Genomic DNA, 21,495 nt, shown 5'->3' on the forward strand with positions numbered 1-21,495 from the left:
AAGAGAGAGAAGGTGAGGGGGATGGGAGGAGGAAGAAAGAGAGAGAAGGAGGTATTCAGAAAGGGGAAGGAAGAGAGAGGTGGGAGGGTTGAGGGAAAGGCAGGAAAGAGGAGAACGAATTTCCTACCCAATACATAACGTATTGTTTTGTTTGTTCTTGCCAGTCCTGGGCCTTGGACTCAGGCCTGAGCACTGTCACTGGCTTCTTTTTGATCAAGGCTAGCACTCTGCCACTTGAGCCACGCGCCACTTCTGGCCGTTTTCTATATATGTGGTGCCAGGGAATAGAACCCAGAGCTTCATGTATAGGAGGCAAGCACTCTTGCCCCTAGGCCATGTTTCCAGCCTGTATTGTTTTAATTTTAAAAAACCCAGTAATTGTAAAGCCGATCTTAAGTCTGGACGCATCTGTAGTGTCAGAAAACCCTTGAGCGTCAGCTTCCACCATCCCATGCCAGCCCCAAGCCCACCTTTAAGATCTAGCACCCAGCGGGGGTGATGGGGGTCCTGCCATGAACCTTGGCTGCTCCGGAGGCTGAAGTCTGAGGACTACAGTTGGAAATCAGTGTGTGTGTGGGGGGGGGGGGGGGGAAACAAAACTGAGTGTAGCCATGGCTCAGGTGTTAGAGTAAAAAATCTCAGGGACAGTGCTCAGCACTGATTTCAAGCCCCAGGACCAGCTTGCACTCATACATATGCATACATACTCATGTACACATACACACACTTCTAGGCCAAGGCCGCAAAGCTGACAGGGTGGCTTGAGCTTATAAACCGGGGTATTAAGGAGGATGAAAGCTGCTAGAGAATCATGGTGCAAAGCTAGAGGAGGCAGAAAAGCCTGAGTCCATCTCCAATTAACCAGCAAAAAAGCCAGGCAGCGTTAAAGTTCAAGTCTCCAACTCAAGGCCAGGTGCTTAAGCAGGTGAGTGGGCAGGGGCCTCTGTGCCCACAACCATGCCATGCACGCACACACACACACACACGCACATGCACATACACGCACATGCACATACACGCGGGAGTGCTCACTAGGGGCATGTGTGGTGGGCAGCACAAGGGTCCTCCCCTTCCTGCCTCCCTGGGCTCCTATGGTCAGCTGTGCATCCTCCAAGGAGGGCTGGTTTGCAGCTGAAAGCCACACATTGAGGCAACCCCTACTCAGCAGGAAGGCGAGCCAAGGGGTCCCACTTACTTGGACCCCTGTGTCCACAAGCTGGGGACAATGGGAGAGCAGCAGCCCAGGCCCAGCAGCGTCTCCCACAGAGGCTGAGCCTCCATCTGGCTTTTTGGTTCCTGAGAGGATTCACCAGCATGGGTGCCGCCTGCGGGGTGGGCTCCAGAGCCAGGTTCAAGGCCAGGCGGGCCCTCCTCCCTGTGACCAGGTCTCTCAGGCAGACTCCAGTGCACAGTACTCAGGGCAGCCCACTGAGCACACAAGCCACGGCCAGCGGCTCAGGAGGCCACTGCCCTGTGTACACCAGGAGCTAAGCAACCACCCATCCTCATCCACTCTGCCAGAAGTCAGGCGGACCCTTCTGATTTCTTTTCTTGTTTTCACGTTTCTGAAGTTGCTTAAATTCCAGTGTTAAAGCTTGCTAGGCAGGCGCTCAACCCCTGATGCCAATCCTCCAACCCTTTGCACTTTAGGTTTGTTTCCAGATAGTTTTGCTTTGGGCTGGGGCCAGCATAGACTGTGATCCTATTGACAGCTTGCTGGGGGCTGAGATATCAGGCATCACCACCACCCCTGGCTTGTTAGTTGAGATGGGGTCTTGCTAACTTTTTACCTGGGTAAATCTCATATTTTCATCCTCTCAATGGCTGACACGGCCTCAGCACCCAACCAGATAATTGCCTTCCCCTGCCCCATGATTCTATTTTGTTTTTGAATCTTCAGTATTGGGGATGGAGCCCAGGGCCTTGCACAGGCTAGGCAAGCACCCTGAACCCCAAGGCCCCATTCAGTAGAGACATAGCCGCCAGGCACACAGAAGGCCTGCTTGAGTCAGGCCACCTGCCTCTGGCATTATTCCCGGACAAGGCCTCAGCTGCTTGGCTAGCCACCAGCACAAGAGAAATGTACCCCCTCCCTTGCCACAGAGCCAGAGGGGCTCAAGGGCCCCCCAGAGACCCCGCCACCCATCCATGCAGGATCTAGCTACAAGCACCAGCCTCCTCTTACTCACCTGGCTCAGAGCAGTTGCCTCTGGCTCCTGGGGCAACATTAAATACCCTCTGGGCCACAGGTGGCTCCTGGTGGAGCTGGCCTCCTCTGACCCTCATTGGGATCATGTGGAGCATGGGGGCTGGGGTCCAGGAGGGCGGCAAGCCCCTCCCCAGCACCTCCTCCTCCCAGGCCATACTCAGGTTCAGGTGGAGCCCTCAGCCTTCAGCCTCCACAGCTGCAGCTCTTTTGAGGCCCACTTCAGCCTGACGATTTCTGGCTCCTATGATACGGTTAGGTGGGGTGATTCCCTTCCTGAAAACTGTTGACCCAAAGAGATCAGAGATGCAGGAGGGGAAGCAAAACATTTGGGTGTGATTTGAGGCCTCAAATAGAAGCCAGTGCACCTTGAAATCCCAATCCTGTCCCCTTCCCACCTCCCTCCCCACATTTGCCTCACCTGCACTCCTGTCACCTCAGTCCTCCCAGCTGCCCATGGCGGGGGATGGGGAAGACCAGTCCACTGGTTCTTTAGAGCCCCTCTAACAATCTCCCACATTCCTGAGACTGGATCACCGAGGTAGGCTTGACTGTCACGCTCTTCTCGAGTTGGCATGTGTGGGTGGGTGGGTAGGGTGGACCTGTCCAAGGTCACACAAGACAGGAGGGAAGCTGACATGTCCTGTCTTCACTCTCTCCTCCTTGCCTCCCACTTCACATCTTAACCATGCTGTTAAGGGACAGTCCAGCACACAACTCATGTTCAGAGTGCAACCACCACCACATTCATCTCCAGTGATTTTATTTTTGTCAGTCGTGGGGCTTGGACTCAGGGCCTAGGCACTGTCACTAAGCTGAGCTCTTCTGCTCAAGGCTAGTGCTCTACCACTTTGAGCCACAGCTCCACTTCTGGTTTTCTGGTGGTTAATTGTAACTAAGTGTCTCAGACGTTCCTGCCTGAGTTGGCTTCGAATCATAATCATCAGATCTCAGCCTCTTGAGTAGCTGGGATCACAGGCATGAATCCCTGTCTGCAATGCTTTCTTATCCCTCACTGACTCCATCGCAGTAAACATCCCCTTCTTGCTTTGCCTAGCTCTGGTCCCCACCTCTGAGGGACCCCCAGGGGTGGCTCATGGCTGTTACCCTCTGGGCCTGGCTTGCCTCGCTCAGCCCAGTATCCTCAATTACTTGTGTGTCAAGATCTGCTGCCTTAACAACAAATACTGGAGGAGATGCGGGAAAGAGGAACCCTTCTTCAATGTTGGTGGGAGTGCAAATTAGTACAACCACTTTGGAGAACAGTATGGAGGTTCCCCAAAAAGCTCAGCATGGAAATACCCTATGACGGAGCCATACTACTCCTAGGCATCTATCCTGATCAGCAGGCCTCAGGATATGATAAAGACATCTGCACTTCCATGTTTATCGCTGCACAATTCCCAATACACAAAATATGGAAACAACCCAGATGCCCTGCTACAGATGAAATGATCCAAAAAATGTGGTACCTATACCCAATGGAATACTACATAGCAATTAGAAATGATAAAATATTGGTATTCGCAGGGAAATGGTCAGAACTTGAACAAACGATGTTGAGAGAGACAAGCCTAGAACACAGAGGACAAAGGGGCATGGCCTCCTTGATATATGACTATTAGGGTGTGGGGGGACAGTAGAGACCAGGTCTGCAAAACAACAAACGTCTTTTCAAATGGTACTTCCACATGTTTGGATCAGCGACTTCATATTATGTATCTAAAACCGAACAACTACTAAACATAAAAAGGTCTAGAATAGACCTATCAGTGGAGCATAATAGCTCAACAGCTATGTACACATGATCATATAAGACAAGGATAAGCTAAAACAACTCCAAAAGAAGGACACAGGAGGATTCTATTGTTGTCATTACATTTAAAGTTCTAGGTGAATTTCCTTTGGCGTACCTACGTGGTTACTGTATATGATTTTGGTACACTGGATATTGTATATATGCCTACCTGATCTAGGGAAGGGAAAGAAAAATGAGGGTGTAACAGATATCACAAGAAATGTACTCACTGCCTTATTATGTAACAGTACCCGTTTTGTACAACACCTTGTCAATAAAATTTAATTAATAAAAAATACAAACTTTAATTATGACATAATGGTGCAGTAAAAATTAATGTGTAACAAAACAAAAGAAAAGTTTTTAAAGATCTGCTGCCTTGTGTGTGGCCCCACAAAGTGGTGCTTGCTTGTCATCGGAGCACTTGGGGGCTGAAGCGAAAGGACGACAAATTCAAGGCCAGCTTACATTGCACAGTAAGACCCTATCTCAAAGAAAAAAAGAAAAGAGAAAGAATTTCTTACCTTCTGATTGTGTGCTTGAAAACAAAAGCAGTTTTCATGTTTCTCCCTTTAGGATGGTGCCCCCTACAACCCCACCCCCTGGATCCCCCCAGGCAGGGGAGTTGGGTGACCTTACCATCCTAACTTGGTCATCACTAGTCACTGCCATAGCAACACTTGTTTATCATGTTACTATAAAAGGGCTTCTACTCCAAGTCCCTGGGATGGCTCCTGGGGAGTCGGGTGGGGGGACTCAGGAAGGACTTGGTCCCGAGGTCAGCCCCCAGCACCCCGGGCTGCTGACATGGACTGGCGGTGGCCACACCCCCCATCCATGGGCATCCAACTGCCGCACAGTCCCCCCCCCCCCCCGGGAGGGGGGTAGATTCTGTGCTCCTCCAGGAGCTAATTTTAGGCTCTTGTGGAAGGAATCTGGCCTCAAACCAGGAGATGGAGTCAAAGGAGACAGGATGTTGGTGGGGGTGGCAGCAAGTGGACACCAGGGGCTGCTCCAGCTCACCTCCCAGAGCCACCAAAGCCATGCCCACTCCCATCAAGGGGTGTAGCTTTTGGGGTTCACACTTGCTAGGCACAGACTCTGTCACTTGAACCAAGCCCAGCCTTTCTGGCTTTCACTCTTTTGTCAGATCAAAACTTGCACTTTTCCCCGGGATGGGTCTCAAACCATGATCCTCCTACCTCAGCCTCCTGAGTGGCAGATGTCAGCCATGAGCCACTGTGGTCATTGTGTTGGTGGGAAGGTCTACCATTTGGACCATGCCCCCAGAGTGTCAGCGTGTGTGTGTGTGTGTGTGTGTGTGTGTGTGTGTGTGTGTGTGTGTGTGCTTGTTTGCCTGCCCTGGAAATCAAACTCAGGAGCTCTGTAGTTCCTTGAGTTTTTCTGCTTAAGGTGAGCACTTTACCACTTCAGCCCTAGCTCTACTTCTAGCTTTTTTGCTGGTTCATTGGAAATAAGAGTCTCAAAGACTTTCCTGCCCAGGCTTGTTTTAGAACCACAATCCTCACATCTCAACCTCCTCACATCACAACCTCCTGAGTAGTCAGGATGACAGGCATGAGCCAGTCTAGGATGTGTGCCTATAATCCCAGCTACCCAGGGAGCTGAGGCAGGAGGCTGGCCAGATTGCAGCCTGGGTAATTTAACCAGATCCTGTCTGGAAATGAGAACCAAAAAGGGATGGGCATGTAGCTCGGTGGTTGAGTGCACGTGAGGTCCCTTGTCTGGTGTCCAGCACCCCCCTACATACATACTTGTGTCTAGTGTCCAGCAACCCCCTACATGCACAAACGGATGTAAATGTGTCAGTGCACCCCCTAGATGCACACAGGGATATAAATGTGTCAGTGCTGAACATTCCTGACTTCCTCGCTTCCCGCTGTTCCCTGAGCAGTCCCTCCCTGCCCCATTGCACAGGGGAGCTGTGTCACTCATGGAGATTCCCATAGGAGGAAACTGAGGAAGAGCAGAAGACAGGACACAGTGTGAAGGAGGGAGGAGTGGCAGGCAGGGAGGGAGGGAGGAGAGGGAACACAGTGTCAGCATCTGAGATAAGGAAGCCATAGCTCAGGACCAGCAATGGCTCCCAGTGATGCCAGGAACCAGGGCTCTTATCTGGAGGCCCTCACCCCCACACCTCTGCCTTCTCCAGGCCCTCATGGAGCTCAGGCAGCCCCATCCCTCCTCTCTCCTCCCCTCCTCACCCACCAATGACTCCCAGCCTCCCTGTGCTTCTACAGGACAATCGCCTCTTCACCATTTCTGCTGCTACTCGTCCTTCCTATCCAGCTGTGGAGCCCAGTCCACATCTGTGCCATAAACACTGGCCACAGCAGCTGTGACATCTAACTGAGACTCTGAAAGCCTGAGATAGGCAGAGGCCAGTTTCTGAAAGGAGACACAAATGCACTGTGAGAACTCAACAGAGGTGAAGAGATGAGCCACAGCCAGCCGGCCAGCCAGAGTGAACCCTGGGATCACTGAAGCCACTTGAGGACATGGATGTGCCGGATGCAGCTGAGCTTGATAGATGCCCCTCCTGTGAGAAAACCAAACGAAGGCTGGTCAAGGTAGTGTACACCTGCGAACCCAACACTGGGGAGGCAAAGGGAGGAAGATTGTGAGTATGTGGCTAGCCTGGACCCCAGGATGAGACCCTGTCCTAAAGAAACAGAGAGGAACAGAGACAGGCAGACACTTTTTGACAAACACCAGTGCTGTCATGCTGAGGTAAGGGAGAGGGGAAGGGAAATAAAAGGCTAGAAAGTTTAAAAAAATATATTCCCAAGGTAATAATAAAGGAAGATGTGACTTGCATACATGAGATAGAAGTCTAGCTGCCCTGTAAGCCACAAGCAAACAAGAGAGAGAAAGGAGACCTGCAAGGCTGCCCCAGATGCCCTGGGCGCCCACGGATCCCAGTTGGGTGGACATCTCCAGGTGGCTGTGAAGAGAGACTCCTGAGGTGGGATTGGCACTGGGGAAATCTTCACTCAGGCCCTGGGCTGGACATGCAGGAGCCTCGTGTGCAGAGCAGCGGGTGGCAGGCCCTCATCTTCCCCATCAAAGTCAGGAAGGAAGGTTCCAGCAGCTGTGTCCCGTGCCCCTCCCTGAGAGGACCTTGCAGAATTCCAAGGCTCTCTGGGGCAAGGGGCTATTTCTCAGCCCAGGCTCTGTGTCCATGTTTGGTCTTTCAAGAGCACAAAGTGATCTGGCCAGGGCTTCACCCCATATCCCCGCTGGGAGGGCGCTGACCCCTCCCCTCCTCCTTCTCCTCCTCCCTGGTGGCCAAAGACAGCTGGGAATGAACCTCTGGGAAGGTTCCAGAAAGGACCCTCCCAGCCGCTCAGTGGGGATCTGAGGGGAGCCCCCTGGTATCCACTGGCATTTTTGGCCTCTTTTTCATTCAAAATCATTTCAGATTCCAGAAGCCTTTTGTGGTGCTGGCCATGAAAACTTTGGACATTAGCCATGGAGACGCATGCAATGATGTGAAAGGATGTGATTTACAGAAGAAAAACCAAGCAGAAACCAGATGGAGCCAAAGATCATGATGGCAAGTGAAAGAAACCAGACCCCAAGACAAATACGACACGTGCAGAAGGAAGATGGGGAAATGAAGCCTCTGGAGCTGCCCCTTTCTATGAACCCAAGGGGCTTCTGGGGACCTGGTGCGGGCAGCACTGGCAGCCAGTGGAGGGGACCTGCCACAGAGCCGGCTGAGTACCCCTAGGGCCCAGCCCTATGCCCAGTCCTCGACTCAGGCCGCCGCCTGCTTGGCCATCTGGGGGGTGGGGGGCATATCCAGCCCATATTACAGGCATGTACTACCATGCTCAACTTTTTTGTAAATACCGTACCTCCACAGTTGGGATAACAGGTATGAGCCACCACACGGGGCCTACATTGGCTTGTCTAGACAGAGAACTGGGTTCTATCCCGATCTGGCCCATGGTTTTAGCAGGGAGCAGGCCTCACCCCTCAGCCTCTGTCTCACCAACTCCTCATTTCTCCTGGGGCTGCCTTAGCTCAGGGTTTGCTTGCTGGAGGTCCAGAGAAAAACAAAGGAAACTCCTGGAAGGAGACAGAAGCCTAAGGGCAGAGGAAGCATCTAGTTATTTTTGTCTTTGCTAGTTCCTTGAAAGAAAAGAAAAAGCCAACACAGAGCTGGGAAAGAAAGGAAGAGGGAAGAGGGAGGGAGGGATACACAGGCAAGGTGGGGTGGGGAGTGGGGAGGGGGGCTCCTCACTGCTGTGGGGTAGACTGGCCTTCTGCCCCTACCCCTGCTGCTCCCTCCACCACAGGGAGCCCTGCCTGTGGTGGCCTGGCTTCCATTCACCCCACCTGATGCTTCTGGAATTCTCAGTACTTCACCTAGATGAACACATTTAATAGCTACTAAGGAAGGTGGCTCTGTGGTACTCATTTCCTGGATAGAAAAGTGAGGCAGCAAAAGAGCAGGCATGGGGCAGAGGGGTGGCTCAAACCCCCGGAGTCCAAGCTCTTGACTGGCAAGATCTACAGCCCCAGGGAAGCATTGAGGTGTGGCACACAGAAAATGCACATTTGCTCTGCCACCCTATGCCCGGATCATTTCCTGAGTCACGGGATGGCAAGCCAGCCTTGTACTTCCTTACTTGCTATTTAAGCCCATGTTTCTGACCCAGACATCGTTTTTCCTTTGCTTTTCTTTTTTCTTTTTGTTAGCACCCGGCATGGAACTCAGGGTTTCCCTCCTAGTTCGTTCTTTCTTTCTTTCTTTTTTCTTTTGCATGTCCTGGGACTTGGACTCAGGGCCTGAGCATTGTCTCTGGCTTTGTCCTTTTGCTCAAGGCTAGCCACTTCTGGATTATTCTGTTTCTGTGGTGCTGAGGATTCAAACCCAAGGCTTCATGCATGCTAGGCAAGCACTCTACCACTAGGCCACATAACTCGCCTCCCTCCTAACTCTTTTCTTTTCTCCTTCTTTTTGCCCTCAGTTAATTTTCTGAATGGGCCAGGCTTATACCAGGATCCTTCCACCTCTGCCTCCCAAGTAGCTGGGATGCTGGGCTTGCCACCACCACGCCCAGCCTACCTCAGAGCTCCCAGGTCCTCTGGGCTTCCCCAGGTGACAGGGCATCTTTTGTTCTAACCCTGTTGCTCCTAGTGAGCTCACCAGGAAAATCAGCAGCTGTCAGCCTGGGGCTCCCAGCCCCACCCATCATCTATGAAGAAAAAGGGACTGGAAACTGAGTGAATAATAGACAGGCACTGGGCAATGAAGCCTGCTGAGTAATCTTGGAGCTGCCGGGTGCAGACAGCTCCCTGGGTGTGAGCAATGGTACATTCAAGTGCGAGAGGGTTCTGCACCCCAGGTCCAGGAGCGAGGCGCCTCCTGCCTGCCTGGACTCCTCCAAACTTTGCTCTCTCTACATGACTCTTCATCTGTGTCCTCTTAAGACTCCTTCATAGACATCCAGGAGCCTTGTGCCCCGCTATGCGGGAGGTGTAAATAAGAGACTGAGATCCCAGACTGGCTCCAAGCAAAAGCATGAGACCACACCTGCAATAAAACAAAAGGAAAATGACCAGTGTGGCAGAAGGGTTCGGATGGTATATTGCCTGCCTACCTAGCATGCCACGGAGTTCAATCCACAACACTTCAGGGAAAATAAAAGATAGCCCATTATTGGTCAACACGTGAATACAGAATCAGAAACCAGGTGACACATAGAAGAAAACCTAGGCACGGGAGTGGATACATGTGATCTCACCTCTCAGGAGGGAGAAGGCAGGAGGATTGTCAATTCAAGGCCAGCCCTGGCTACAAAATGAAGTCCTGTCTCAGGTGAGCAAACAAAAAACCCCAGTAACAACAGAAACAAGGCAAAACAGGCAAATCTTTAAGACCTTGAATTTACCAAGAGCACAAGTGGAAAACTAAAGAATAAATAGGACTATATCAGAATTAAGCATCAGGCATCAAAAGATATTATCTAAAAATGGAAAAGCAAAATAATAGGGAAAAATATTGACAAGTCATATATGTAGTAAGGAGCCAGTGCCCAACATATATAAAGGAGACTTGCCACCCAACCACAGAAAAGCAAACAACCCAAGTGAAAATTGGCCAAAGGAGGCAGGTGTGGTGGCTCCCACCTGTAATGCCAGCACTTGGGGAGGAAGCTGAAACAGGCCCCCCCTGGACCACGCAGTGAGACCCTGTCTCCAAATTCACAGGAAAATAAGTGGCTAAGGACTTAGGAGACATTTCGCAAAGATGGAACACAGATGCCAAGGAGCACAGGGAGTGCCCGATACCATTCCTCACTAGGAAATATAAACCAAAGAACCAGAAAAAGAGAGGAGGAAGTGCTGGCCACGGAGTGGACAATCGGGAGCCCTGGTGAGTGTGAAATGATTGGGAGACAGCGTGGTGCGTCCTCAAGAAGCTGAACATGGAATGATGGCCAGACCTACACAAAGAGCTAGGAGGACTGAAAAGAGGCATTCTCTCTCTCTCTCTCTCTCTCTCTCTCTCTCTCTCTCTCTCTCTCTCTCTCTCTGTCTCTGTCTCTCTCTCTGTCTCTCTCCCTCTCCCTCTCTCTCTCTCTCTCTCTCTCTCTCTCTCTCTCACACACACACACACACACACACACACACACAAACACACTCTGCACAGCAGTTCCCAGTAGAGTTCTGAGCAGCCAGTGTGGGAGTGGCCCATGTGCTTTTCAGCTGGCAAGTACTCAGACCCCCTGGGGCCTCCTCCCCATGACTCTTGTTAGCCACTCAGGAAGAAGCTTCCAGACATGCTTTGACCCCTGTGACTCTGGAAAACATGCCCCGTGGAAAACACGACAGAGGAGGAAGGCTGCGTGTGTCGGAGGCCCCGCTCATAGGAGACAGTCAGGACAGGCACATCCACAAACAGAAGGCAACGTGGGACTTCCTAGGGGCTGCGGAGAAACCATATAATGGGACACTAGGTTTCCTTGGGAGAGGGGGGTCCGATAAGAATGTTGCCACACTGGCTGTGGGTGGAGTTGCGGATCTGTAAGGCTGAGGCAGGAGGACGGCGAGTTCAAGACCAGTCTCGGCTCTGTGGGAGACTGTCTCACGTAGATGAGTCAGACTGACAGATAGATGATGGACAGATAGAGCTAGACATTGGGACACTAGGCACAAGTGTCATTCGCACAACCCCAATTATACAATACATGCCACTGGATCTTTTGGTTGGTTTATTCTGTCATATCCATTTCACCTAAATCTGAAGGAAAGTCATTGGAACCTTGATGGATGGAGAGGGAGGTGAGGGTGGTTGGTATGAGGAATGCCCCCGAGGCTCATCTCTAAACCTGGGCAGAGGACTAGGGCTCAGCCCAGCACCATGTCACAGATGGGAGAGACCAGCGGGGAGCAGGGCCTTGCTGGCCTGGGGAGACCCTGAGAGCCAGCATCAGGGATTCAGGACAGAGGTCAGCACAATACAGTCACATGTCACATGCTGCCTTTGCAAGCTATGGGAGCTGGGGAGCCGTGGGTGTGACCCCAAGTACGATGTCCACTCAAAGCACGGGGAAGGCCCTAAGAAATCAACCAAACGGCTGCCAAGCATCTCCACACCAAAGCCTGTAGGTGAACCGACTTGGGCACAGCTCTGCCTCTAGCTTTAGAGGAGAGCTTATGACCCTGCTGGTCTATTTCTGTCCTTGGCCTGCACCCCAGCGGAGGTGACTGGGTTCCCAAGGCCAAGGAGAGGAAGGTGAGTGTCCTGAACCCTCAGCGTGTCCCTGGACAGCAGGACAGAGAAACCTCCAGGGCCCCGAGGGCTTCTTTTCCTTTCTAAGGGTCTGCTGGCTCAGACCATCAGGCAGGTATACAAGGCACTGCCCCCTGGCCTGGCCAGACACCCAGACTCTCCCAGTGTGCGCTCAGGGAGGTGTGGGGAGATGGGAGGCAGGGAGTGGGGGGTGCTGCGGACAAGCAGAAAGCTCCTCCAGGAAGATGGCGTCCATGAGGGGTGCTGGCAGCCCTCTCCCAGGGGACAGGAGGGAGCCAAGCTACAGGGAGACCCAGGCAGGGAGGATGGAAAACCAGATCTGCTCCCTTCCCCTGCCCTATCCACTGGGGAAGGAAGGCACATAGAGCCACGCTAGCCTCAGACCCAGCCATGCCTGAAGCTTCCCAACTCTACAGCCCAGTTTAGTTTTTTGTGATTTTGGTTCATTGTTTCAAAAGAAAAAAAAGCACCTGGGTCCTGGTTATGAAAATGCCTGAGAAGAGCTACAGTCTTGGAAAGTCGGAGTGGGGTGAGTCCACGGGTCTTGCCAGGGGCCATGAATACAGTGGGGGCTGGTGGGAGCTGGGGAGGAGACCAGTACGAAAGACATGACTCCTTGGGAAGGAGGCAAGGTGTCTGCCCCAGGTAATACCATGACAGAAACATGTGGTCCATAGCAGGACAATTAAACACATATACATAAGCACACTATGGTATCCACAAAGGAGAGTGTCTTGTCTTGACTTCACCCACAACTGAAAAACAACCCAGGGACCCGGATTTAGTAGTGAAGACATGTAATCCCAATGAGTGGGGATATGGAGATGGCAGGATCTGGGCTCAAGGCTAGCCAGGGAACAAGTGTAATAGTCTGTCTGAAAAATAAAATGAAAAGGAAAAGGAGTGGGCTCAAGTGGTAGAGCACTAAGCTAGAAAACAGGGTCCCTGAGTCCAAAGCCCAGAATCACAAAGAGAGAAAGAAACAAAGAGAAACAGAGAGAGGGGGAAGGAGAGGGGAGAGGGAGAGAGGGACAGAAGGGGGAGAAGGAGCAGGAGGAGGTGGAGGAGCAGGGAGGAGGGAGGGAGGGAGAGAAGAAGGGAGGGAGGGAGGGAGGGAAGGAGGGAGGGAGGGAGGGAGGGTGGAAGGGAGGGAGGGAGGGAGGGTGGAAGGGCCAGGCAAAAGAACCACAAGACATGGGCAGAGACTCTGCACTAATGACATCCCAGCGTAGCTCAATATGACTTGGTTGATCCTTACATTTTCTTTTTTTTTTTTTTTTTTGGCCAGTCCTGGGCCTTGGACTCAGGGCCTGAGCACTGTCCCTGGCTTCTTCCCGCTCAAGGCTAGCACTCTGCCACTTGAGCCACAGCGCCGCTCCTGGCCATTTTCTGTATATGTGGTGCTGGGGAATCGAACCTAGGGCCTCGTGTATCTGAGGCAGGCACTCTTGCCACTAGGCTATATCCCCAGCCCCGATCCTTACATTTTCTTTTCCTGTGGATTTTGGTCTCATCTTCCCAGAGACTTCCATCCGTGTAACCACAGGAACTAGACAGCAAAAAGATACCCTACTGGAGCCATCAAGGAACAACAAAGGACAAAAGGAAGTTTCTATGGAGTGACTGTAGCTTCCCAAAGAGGGCCTGGGAGGATGGAAAGCCCTAGGAGAAGCCCTAGACCAAGTTGCTCAAGGTGACTTGGAGAAGACTGCCCTTTGTGAAGCGGTGGTACACACCTGAAATCCCAGCACCAGGGAAGCAGTGGCTGGAGAATCTTGAGAATCAACATGGGTACACAGTGAGAACTTGTCAAAAACAAAACAAAACAAAACAAAAAGGTTAGCCAGGTGTCAGTGATTGCCATGGATTCAGGGCCTGAGCACTGTCCCTGGCTTCTTTTTGCTCAAGGCTAGCACTCTACCACTTGAGCCACAGCGCCACTTCTGGCCATTTTCTATATATGTGGGGCTGAGGAATCAAATCCAAGCCTTCCTGTATAGGAGGCAAGCACTCTTGCCACTAGGCCATATTCCCAGCCCCCATGAGTACATTTCTTTTGGAACAGTGCCACTTTTTCCTTTGTTATCTTCCATTTTCCCTCTTTACCCCATTCCTGCAACCTTTAGATTTTTTTTATTATTATTATTATTTTTGTGCAGGTCCTGGGGCTTGAACTACTTCTTTTCTAGTTGAGAGTCCCACAGACACTTTCCTGCCCAGGCTCACTTTGAACTGTGCTCCTCAGATATCAGCCTCTGAGTAGCTAGGATTACAGGGGTGAGTCGCCAGCACTTAGCCCATTGGTAGTATTTTTAAATAAATCAAACACACCAGACTACAAAGGAAGCCAAATTGAAATATTGTTATTATAATACTAATGGTAAATTGGGTACACACTTGTAACCCCAGTATCAGGAGGCCGAGGCACGAGGATCATGAGTTAGAGGCCAGCCTGAGCCTCTAACACAACCTCTCAAAAAATTATACATGAGTGAGGTGCTAGTGGCTTGCTTCTGTAATCCTAGCTACTCAGGAGGCTGAGATCTGAGGATCGAGGTTCAAATCCAGCCCAGGCAAAAAGTCTAAGAGACTCTTATGTCCAATTAACCATTCAAAAAACTGGAAAGGGCTCTGTGGCTCAAAGTGGCACAGTGCTAGCCTTTAGGAAAACAGCTCAGGAACAATGTGCGGCCCCTGCGGTCAAGCCCCACAATAGGTAAACTACATTTAAAAAAATAAAATAAATTACAAATGTATTTGTGGTATTGTAATGGTATCTGGCTGCTGGTGTCAGGAGGCCATAATGTCACATCTGACATGAGGGGAATGTTAGATGGCAATGAAAGCTGTCACTTCTACCCCGTGCTGGTCCTATTGTGACTTCTGTTCTGAATCGTGTGTCCTAGACACTGGAACTTAAGAGCTGGTCCTGTTCTCATATGGATGAAGAAACTGTGGGCAGGAGGGGTGAACCTGTTTGCCTCACCTAGGAGCAAGACACATCAATTGCTAGGCTTGTGCTGCCATTTACATTTTCCATCTGCATGCACACATACACACGTGTGTATCTGTGTGTGTCTGTATACTGGGTTTGAACTCATGTCCTCTTGCTATCCCTTGCCGTTTTTGCTCATAGCTTGTACTCTACAGCTTGAGCCACAGCTCTGCTTCTGGCCTTTAGTTAATTGGAGATAAGAGTCTTAAAGATTTGTCTGTCTGGGCTGGCTTTAAACTAACATCCTCAGAACTCAGCCTCCTGAGAAGCTAGAATGATAAGTGTAAGCAACTGGCTCCCAGTTCAAATTTTTCTTTAAAGGTGGTTTGCTTTCTCTGTGTTTCTTTAAAATAACAAATAACATAACAATAAAATTATACTAAAAAAGACATTGAAAAAGCTGGCAGGTGTGGAGGCTCAGATCTATAATCCTAGCACTTGGGAGGCAGAGATGGGGAGGATCATGGTTCCACACCAACCCAGGAAAGACGTTCTCAAGACCCCCTTTCAATCAATTAGGGGGGTGTGGTGGCAGGCACCTATGAACCCTGGCTATCTGTAGGCATAGGTAGAAGAATCTTGGTCCAGGCTGGCCTCAAGCTGGCCCCAGGCAAAATAGCTCTCCCCTGCCTGATCAAGGGGTAGAGCACCTGCTGGAGGTCAAACCCCAGTACTACAAACAAAAAGTGGGCCCATGGGCTGCCATGTGGGGATGAGCACTGTGTAGGCAGGTGAGGTGTCTCATGTAGTTCCTGCTGTCCCTGCTGCAGAGAGCACAGGGTGCAGGCCGCTGTGTCTGGGCCAGGAGCCCGACTCCCTCCGGCCCCTCCAGAACACCAGGGCCCTGTGGGGCTTGCTGGGTGACCCAGGGCCACAAAGGCCCAGTTCCTCATGTGCTCACCACTTCCCAACACCAGACGCTCGCTGGGAAGAGGGGTACCGTCCAACAGATGAGCCTGCGCCATGGCAGACACCCCCTTCCTGAATGAGGACAGCCAGCTAACAGCCTGCGCCAGCGCTCCACCCACAGGAGGACTGATGCGAGTGGCAGGGCTGGGGTGCTCCCACGCTCCCCCCAGCAGCCATCCTGATGGAGACAAGGATCCTGGGCCCAGGTGTTGACATGTTGGGACTCCACCAGGATGCGTCCGGGTTCACTTCTGGCGTGCATTGGAGCCACAGGGGAGGGAAGAACCCTGCGCCCCCCATGGGAGGAGGGCAGGGAGACCCCAAGCGAGGACATGGTACTGTGATGCCCACAAAGGACTGTGTGCCGCCTACTTTCAATCCGGCATGCCAAAGAAAATGAAACTAATGCATGCTACCGTGTAGGCTTTGCTGTGCTTCCTGGAGAGACAAACAGGGTAATGCAGCGCCCAGCCCAGAGGGGTTGTGGTCGCCTCAGGACCTCGTCTTCTCTCCACCACACCTGCTCCGCTTGTTCTGCATGGCAGCCGGCGCCTCCAGGAGGCTGCCCATCTACAGAGCCACGTGGCAAACACTGACAAGGGAGAGAACAGCACACCCCACATCTCTTCTCCACCACTGACAGGGCCTCAGGACATGCTCATGGGTGAGTTCCTGGCACCGGGGACAAAGACCTTCCTTGGCCATTTGTGGTTGTCGACTCTTTTTTTTTTAATTTTCAGATTATTTTTATTTGCATATATTATTTGTACAAAGTATTTTTTCTTTTTTTATAATTTAATTTATTTATTAATTGAACACAAAATTTTTTGACAAGGTGTTGTGCAAAAAGGGTACAGTTACATAGTAGGGCAGTGTGTACATTTCTTGTGATATCTTACGCCCTGTTTTTCTTTCCCTTCTCTAGGTCAGGTAGACATATATACAATACACAATGTATCAAGAACATATACAGTAGCCACGTGGCCAAGCCCAAGAAAATTCGCCTAGGTCTTTAAGTGTAATGTCGATATTAGACTATATGTCGAAAGTAGTCTTATATGAACGTACATACATAGCTTTTGAGCTATTGTATTCCACTGAGAGGTCAATTTTTGACCTTTATATGTTGAGTAGTTGTTTGGTTTTACTTACATACTGTTGGGTCGCTGCTCCAATCCTGTGGGAAATTACCATTTGACAAGCAGTTTTTGGTTTCACAGACCTGGTCACTACTGTCTCTCCGTCTCCATTTCTTAACAGTCATATATCAGGGAGATCATGCCCCTTTGTTTTCTGTGTTCTAGGCTTGTCTCGCTCAACATTATTTGTTCAAGTTCTGACCATTTCCCTGCGAATAACAATATTTCACCATTCCTAATCGCTATGTAGTATTCCATCTTGTATAGGAACCATATGTTTTGGATCCATTCATCTGTGGAGGGGCATCTGGGTTGATTCCATATTTTGGCTATTGTGAATTGTGCAGCAATAAACATGGAAGTGCAAATGTCTTTTTGATATCTTGGGACCTGCTGTTCAGGATAGATGCCTAAGAGTGGTATGGCTGTGTCATAGGGTAGGTCTATATTGAGCTTTTTGAGAAACCTCCATACTGTTCTCCAAAGTGGTTGTACTAATTTGCACTCCCACCAACAATGGAGAAGGGTTCCTCTTTCCCCACACCCCCTCCAGCATTTGTTGTTGCCTGAGTTCAGGGTATAGGCCATTCTAACTGGAGTGAGGTGGTATCTCAGGGTTGTTTTTATTTGCATTTCCTTTACTACCAGGGATGTTGAACATTTCCTCATATGTTTCTTTGCCATTTTTATTTCTTCTCTTGTGAAGTCTCTCTTTAGCTCCTTTGCCCATTTCCTAATTGGTTTATTGGGCTTGGAGGGGCTTAGTTTTTTGAGTTCTCTGTAGATGACAGATATTAGGCCTTTGTCTGTTGCTGTGTTGGTAAAGATCCTTTCCCATATGGTTGGCTGTCTTTCTGTTTTGGTGGCTATGTCCTTAGCTGTGCAGAAACTTTTTAATTTGTAGTAGTCCCATTTGTCGAGTCTCTCCCCTATTTGTTGTGCCCCTGGGACTATATTCAGGAAGTTCCTTCCTGTGCCTAGAAGTTCTAGCGTCTTTCCTACTCTGTCCTTCAGTAGTTTCAAGGATTCAGGTCTGATATTGAGGTCCTTGATCCATTTTGAGTTGATCTTGGTGCATGGTGATAGGCTTGGGTCTACTTTGAATTTTCTGCATATGGCTGCCCAGTTCTCCCAGCACCAATAGTTAGTTGAAGAGGCTATGTTTATTCCACTGTATATCTTTAGCTTCTTTGTGGAATATCACCTGACTGTAAGAGTGTGGTTTTATTTCTGGATCCTCAATTCTAATCCATTGGTCTTCCGGTCTGTTTTTATACCAATACCAGGCTGTTTTTGTTATGATGGCCTTGTAGTAGAGCTTGAAGTCTGGTATTGTGATACCTCCTGCACTGCTTTTTTTGCCTAGAATTGCTTTGGCTATTCTAGGTCTTTTGCTGTTCCATATGAATTTATGGATTGCTTTCTCTATTTCAGTGAAGAATGTAACTGGGATTTTGATAGGGATTGCATTGAATTTGTATAACAATTTGGACAATATGGCCATTTTCACTATATTGATTCTGCCTACCCATGAGCATGGGAGGTCTTTCCATCTCCTGTGTCTTCTTTGATTTCCCTTATTAGATTTTAATAGTTCTCATTAAATAGGTCCGTCACGTCCTTGGTTAGGTTGATCCCTAGGTACTTTATTTATTTATTTATTTTGGCTACTGTAAATGGAATTGTTACCATAAATTTCCTTTTCTGCTGTACATTGCTGGTGTACAGAGAAGCTGCTGACTTTTGTGGATTGATTTTGTATCCTGCTACTTTGCCAAAATGGTTTATTAGGTGTAGGAGTTTGGGGACTGAGTTTTTTGGGTCCTTCAGATATAAGATCATGTTGTCTGCAAATAGGGATAGCTCGATTTCTTCCTTGCCGATGTGGATCCCTTTGATGTCCTCCTCTTGCCTTATTGCTATGGCTAGGGATTCCAGCACTACGTTGAAAAGAAGTGGGGAGAGTGGGCATGCTTGTCTTGTTCCTGAGTTTAGGGGGAATGATTTAAGTTTCTCTCCATTTAATATGATGTTAGCAGTTGGTCTGTTGTATATGGCTTTTATTGTTTTGAGGAATGTTCCATCTATTCCTGTTCTCTCCAGAGCTTTTAATAAGTATGGATGTTGTATTTTGTCAAAGGCTTTTTGGGCATCAACTGAGATAACAATGTGATTCTTGATTTTAGTTCTTTTGATTTGGTGAATTACATTGATTGATTTACGGATGTTGAACCATCCTTGTGACTGTGGGATGAAGCCTACTTGGTCATGATGTATAATTTTCTTGATCAGTTTCTGGATCCTGTTAGCTAATATTTTATTGAGGGGCTTTGTGTCTGTGTTCATTAGTGATATTGGTCTGTAGTTCTCTTTTTTGGTTGGGTCTTTGCCTGGTTTGGGAATGAGTATGATATTAGCTTCATAGAATGAGTTTGGGATTTCTCCCTCTGTTTCTATTTCACGGAAGATTTTGAGGAGTACTGGTATTAGCTCCTCACTAAAGGTTTTATAGAATTCATTGGTGAATCCATCTGGGCCTGGGCTTTTCTTTGTTGGGAGGTTCTTGATTACCCCCTGTATTTCGCTGTAAGTTATTGGTTTATTTAGTTGATTTATTTCTTCTTGGTTCAGTTTGGGCAGTTTGTACTTCTCTAAGAATTGATCCATTTCTGTAACATTATTGTTTTTTAGTGAGTAGAGGTTCTGGAAATAGTTCCTTATGATTGTTTGAATATCGTGTGTACTCGTTGTTATTTTTCCGGTGGAGTCCCTGATTTTACGTATATGAGTCTTTTCTCTTGTGGTTTTTTTTTTTTTTTTTGTAAGTCTCGCGAGGGGCCTGTCAATTTTATTTATTTTCTCAAAGAACCAGCTTTTAGTCTTATTTATTTGGTGAATGGTATTTCTATTTTCAATCAGATTTATCTCTTCTTTAATCTTTGGGATCTCCCTCCTCCTAGTCATTTTAGATTCGGTCATTTCTTGTTTCTCCAGTTGTTTTAGTTTCATCGTGAGGTTATTCACCTGCTCTGTTTCCATTCTTTTAATATGAATGCTGAGGGCGATGATCTTGCCCCTCAGTACTGCCTTAGTTGTGTCCCATAGGTTTCTTTGTGATGTATTTTCATTGTCATTGTGCCTTATGAATTCGTTAATTTCATCTTTAATTTGGTCTGTGGCCCAAGTGTTGGGTAACAGTGTGGGGTTTAGCCTTCAAGAATGTGTATAGCTTCTGTGGTAACCATTGTTATTGAGGGTTACCTTTAATCCACTGTGGTCAGATATAATGCATGGGATGACGTCAATACTTTTGTATTTGCTGAGGTTCTTTGTGTGGGCTATGACATGGTCTATTTTAGTATGATCCATGGGCTGCTGAGAAGAAGGTGTATTGGGTCTCTGTAGGGTGGAAGGTTCTGTATAGATCTGTCAGATCTATTTGGGATATGGTATTACTTAGGTCCTCAGCTCCCCTGCTAATCCTCTGTGTGTTGGATCTGTCTCTTGGAGAGAGTGGGGTATTAAAGTCACCCACTATGATTGTGTTTGGGTCTATCTTGTTCTGTAGTTCTGTGAGAATTTGCTTGACATATGTAGGGCCTCTTTTGTTCGGTGAGTATACATTTATCACCGTGATGTCTTGATTCTGGATTTTTCCTTGTATTAAAATGTGTGTCCTTCTTTGTCTTTTTGAATTGATTTGAATGAGAAGTCCAGCTTGTCTGAGATCAGAATGGCTACTCCTGCCATTTTGGTAGGTGCATTTGCTTGGAAGATCTTGCTGCATCCTTTCATTTGGAGCCGGTTTTTATCCCTTGCTGTTAGGTGGATCTCTTGTAGACAACAGATGGCAACTTTTTGTTTGCGGATCCATTCTGCCAGTCTGCTCCTCTTTATTGGAGAGTTTATACCGTTTATATTCAAAGAGATCAAGGATAAGAGTGTTTTTTCTCCTTCCATGTTCTTGTTGGGCTGTTTTCCTCTTTTTTTTTTTTTTTTCTTGTCTTTAGTGAGCTGCTCTTTCTGTTGGGCTCTGGCTATTGTAGTTTCTTTCTGTTTCTGTCTGTGTGTCCTGTACGGTTTCTGTTGGGTGGGAGTCCCCTCTTAGAATTCGTTGTAGGGCTGGTTTTTTATTCACATACTCCTTTAGATCCTCTTTGCTATGGAAAGATCTGGTTTTCCCCTCGAATATGAACTCCAGCTTCGCTGGATATTTTATTTTAGGTTGGCAATTGTTGGCTTGTAGGACATGGATGGTGTTCTTCCATTCTCTTCGTGCATGGTAGGTTTGTGTGGACAGGTCTGCTGTTATTCGGATCCTCTTCCCATTGTAATAAATTTCTTTCTTCGCTTTGGCTGCATTCAAAATTTGCTCTTTATTCTTGAGATCTGAAGTCTTGAATATTATGTGCCTTGGCGTGGCTTTTCTAGGATCTTGTCTGCCAGGTGTTCTATAGGCTTCGGTTACCTGGATGGGGTCCCTTGTGAGATTGGGGAAGTTTTCTGCGATCACTTTAATGAGAATATGTTGAAGCCCTCTGCTCTGGTATTCGGCTCCTTCTTCCATTCCAATTATGCGCAGATTATATCTCTTGTCTTTGTCCACTAGCTCCTGGATTAGTCTGCCCTGGAGCTTTACCGTTTCTTGGAGTGTGGTAA

Source organism: Perognathus longimembris, chromosome 1 (assembly GCF_023159225.1).
Source record: "Perognathus longimembris pacificus isolate PPM17 chromosome 1, ASM2315922v1, whole genome shotgun sequence".
Lineage (NCBI taxonomy): Eukaryota > Metazoa > Chordata > Mammalia > Rodentia > Heteromyidae > Perognathus > Perognathus longimembris.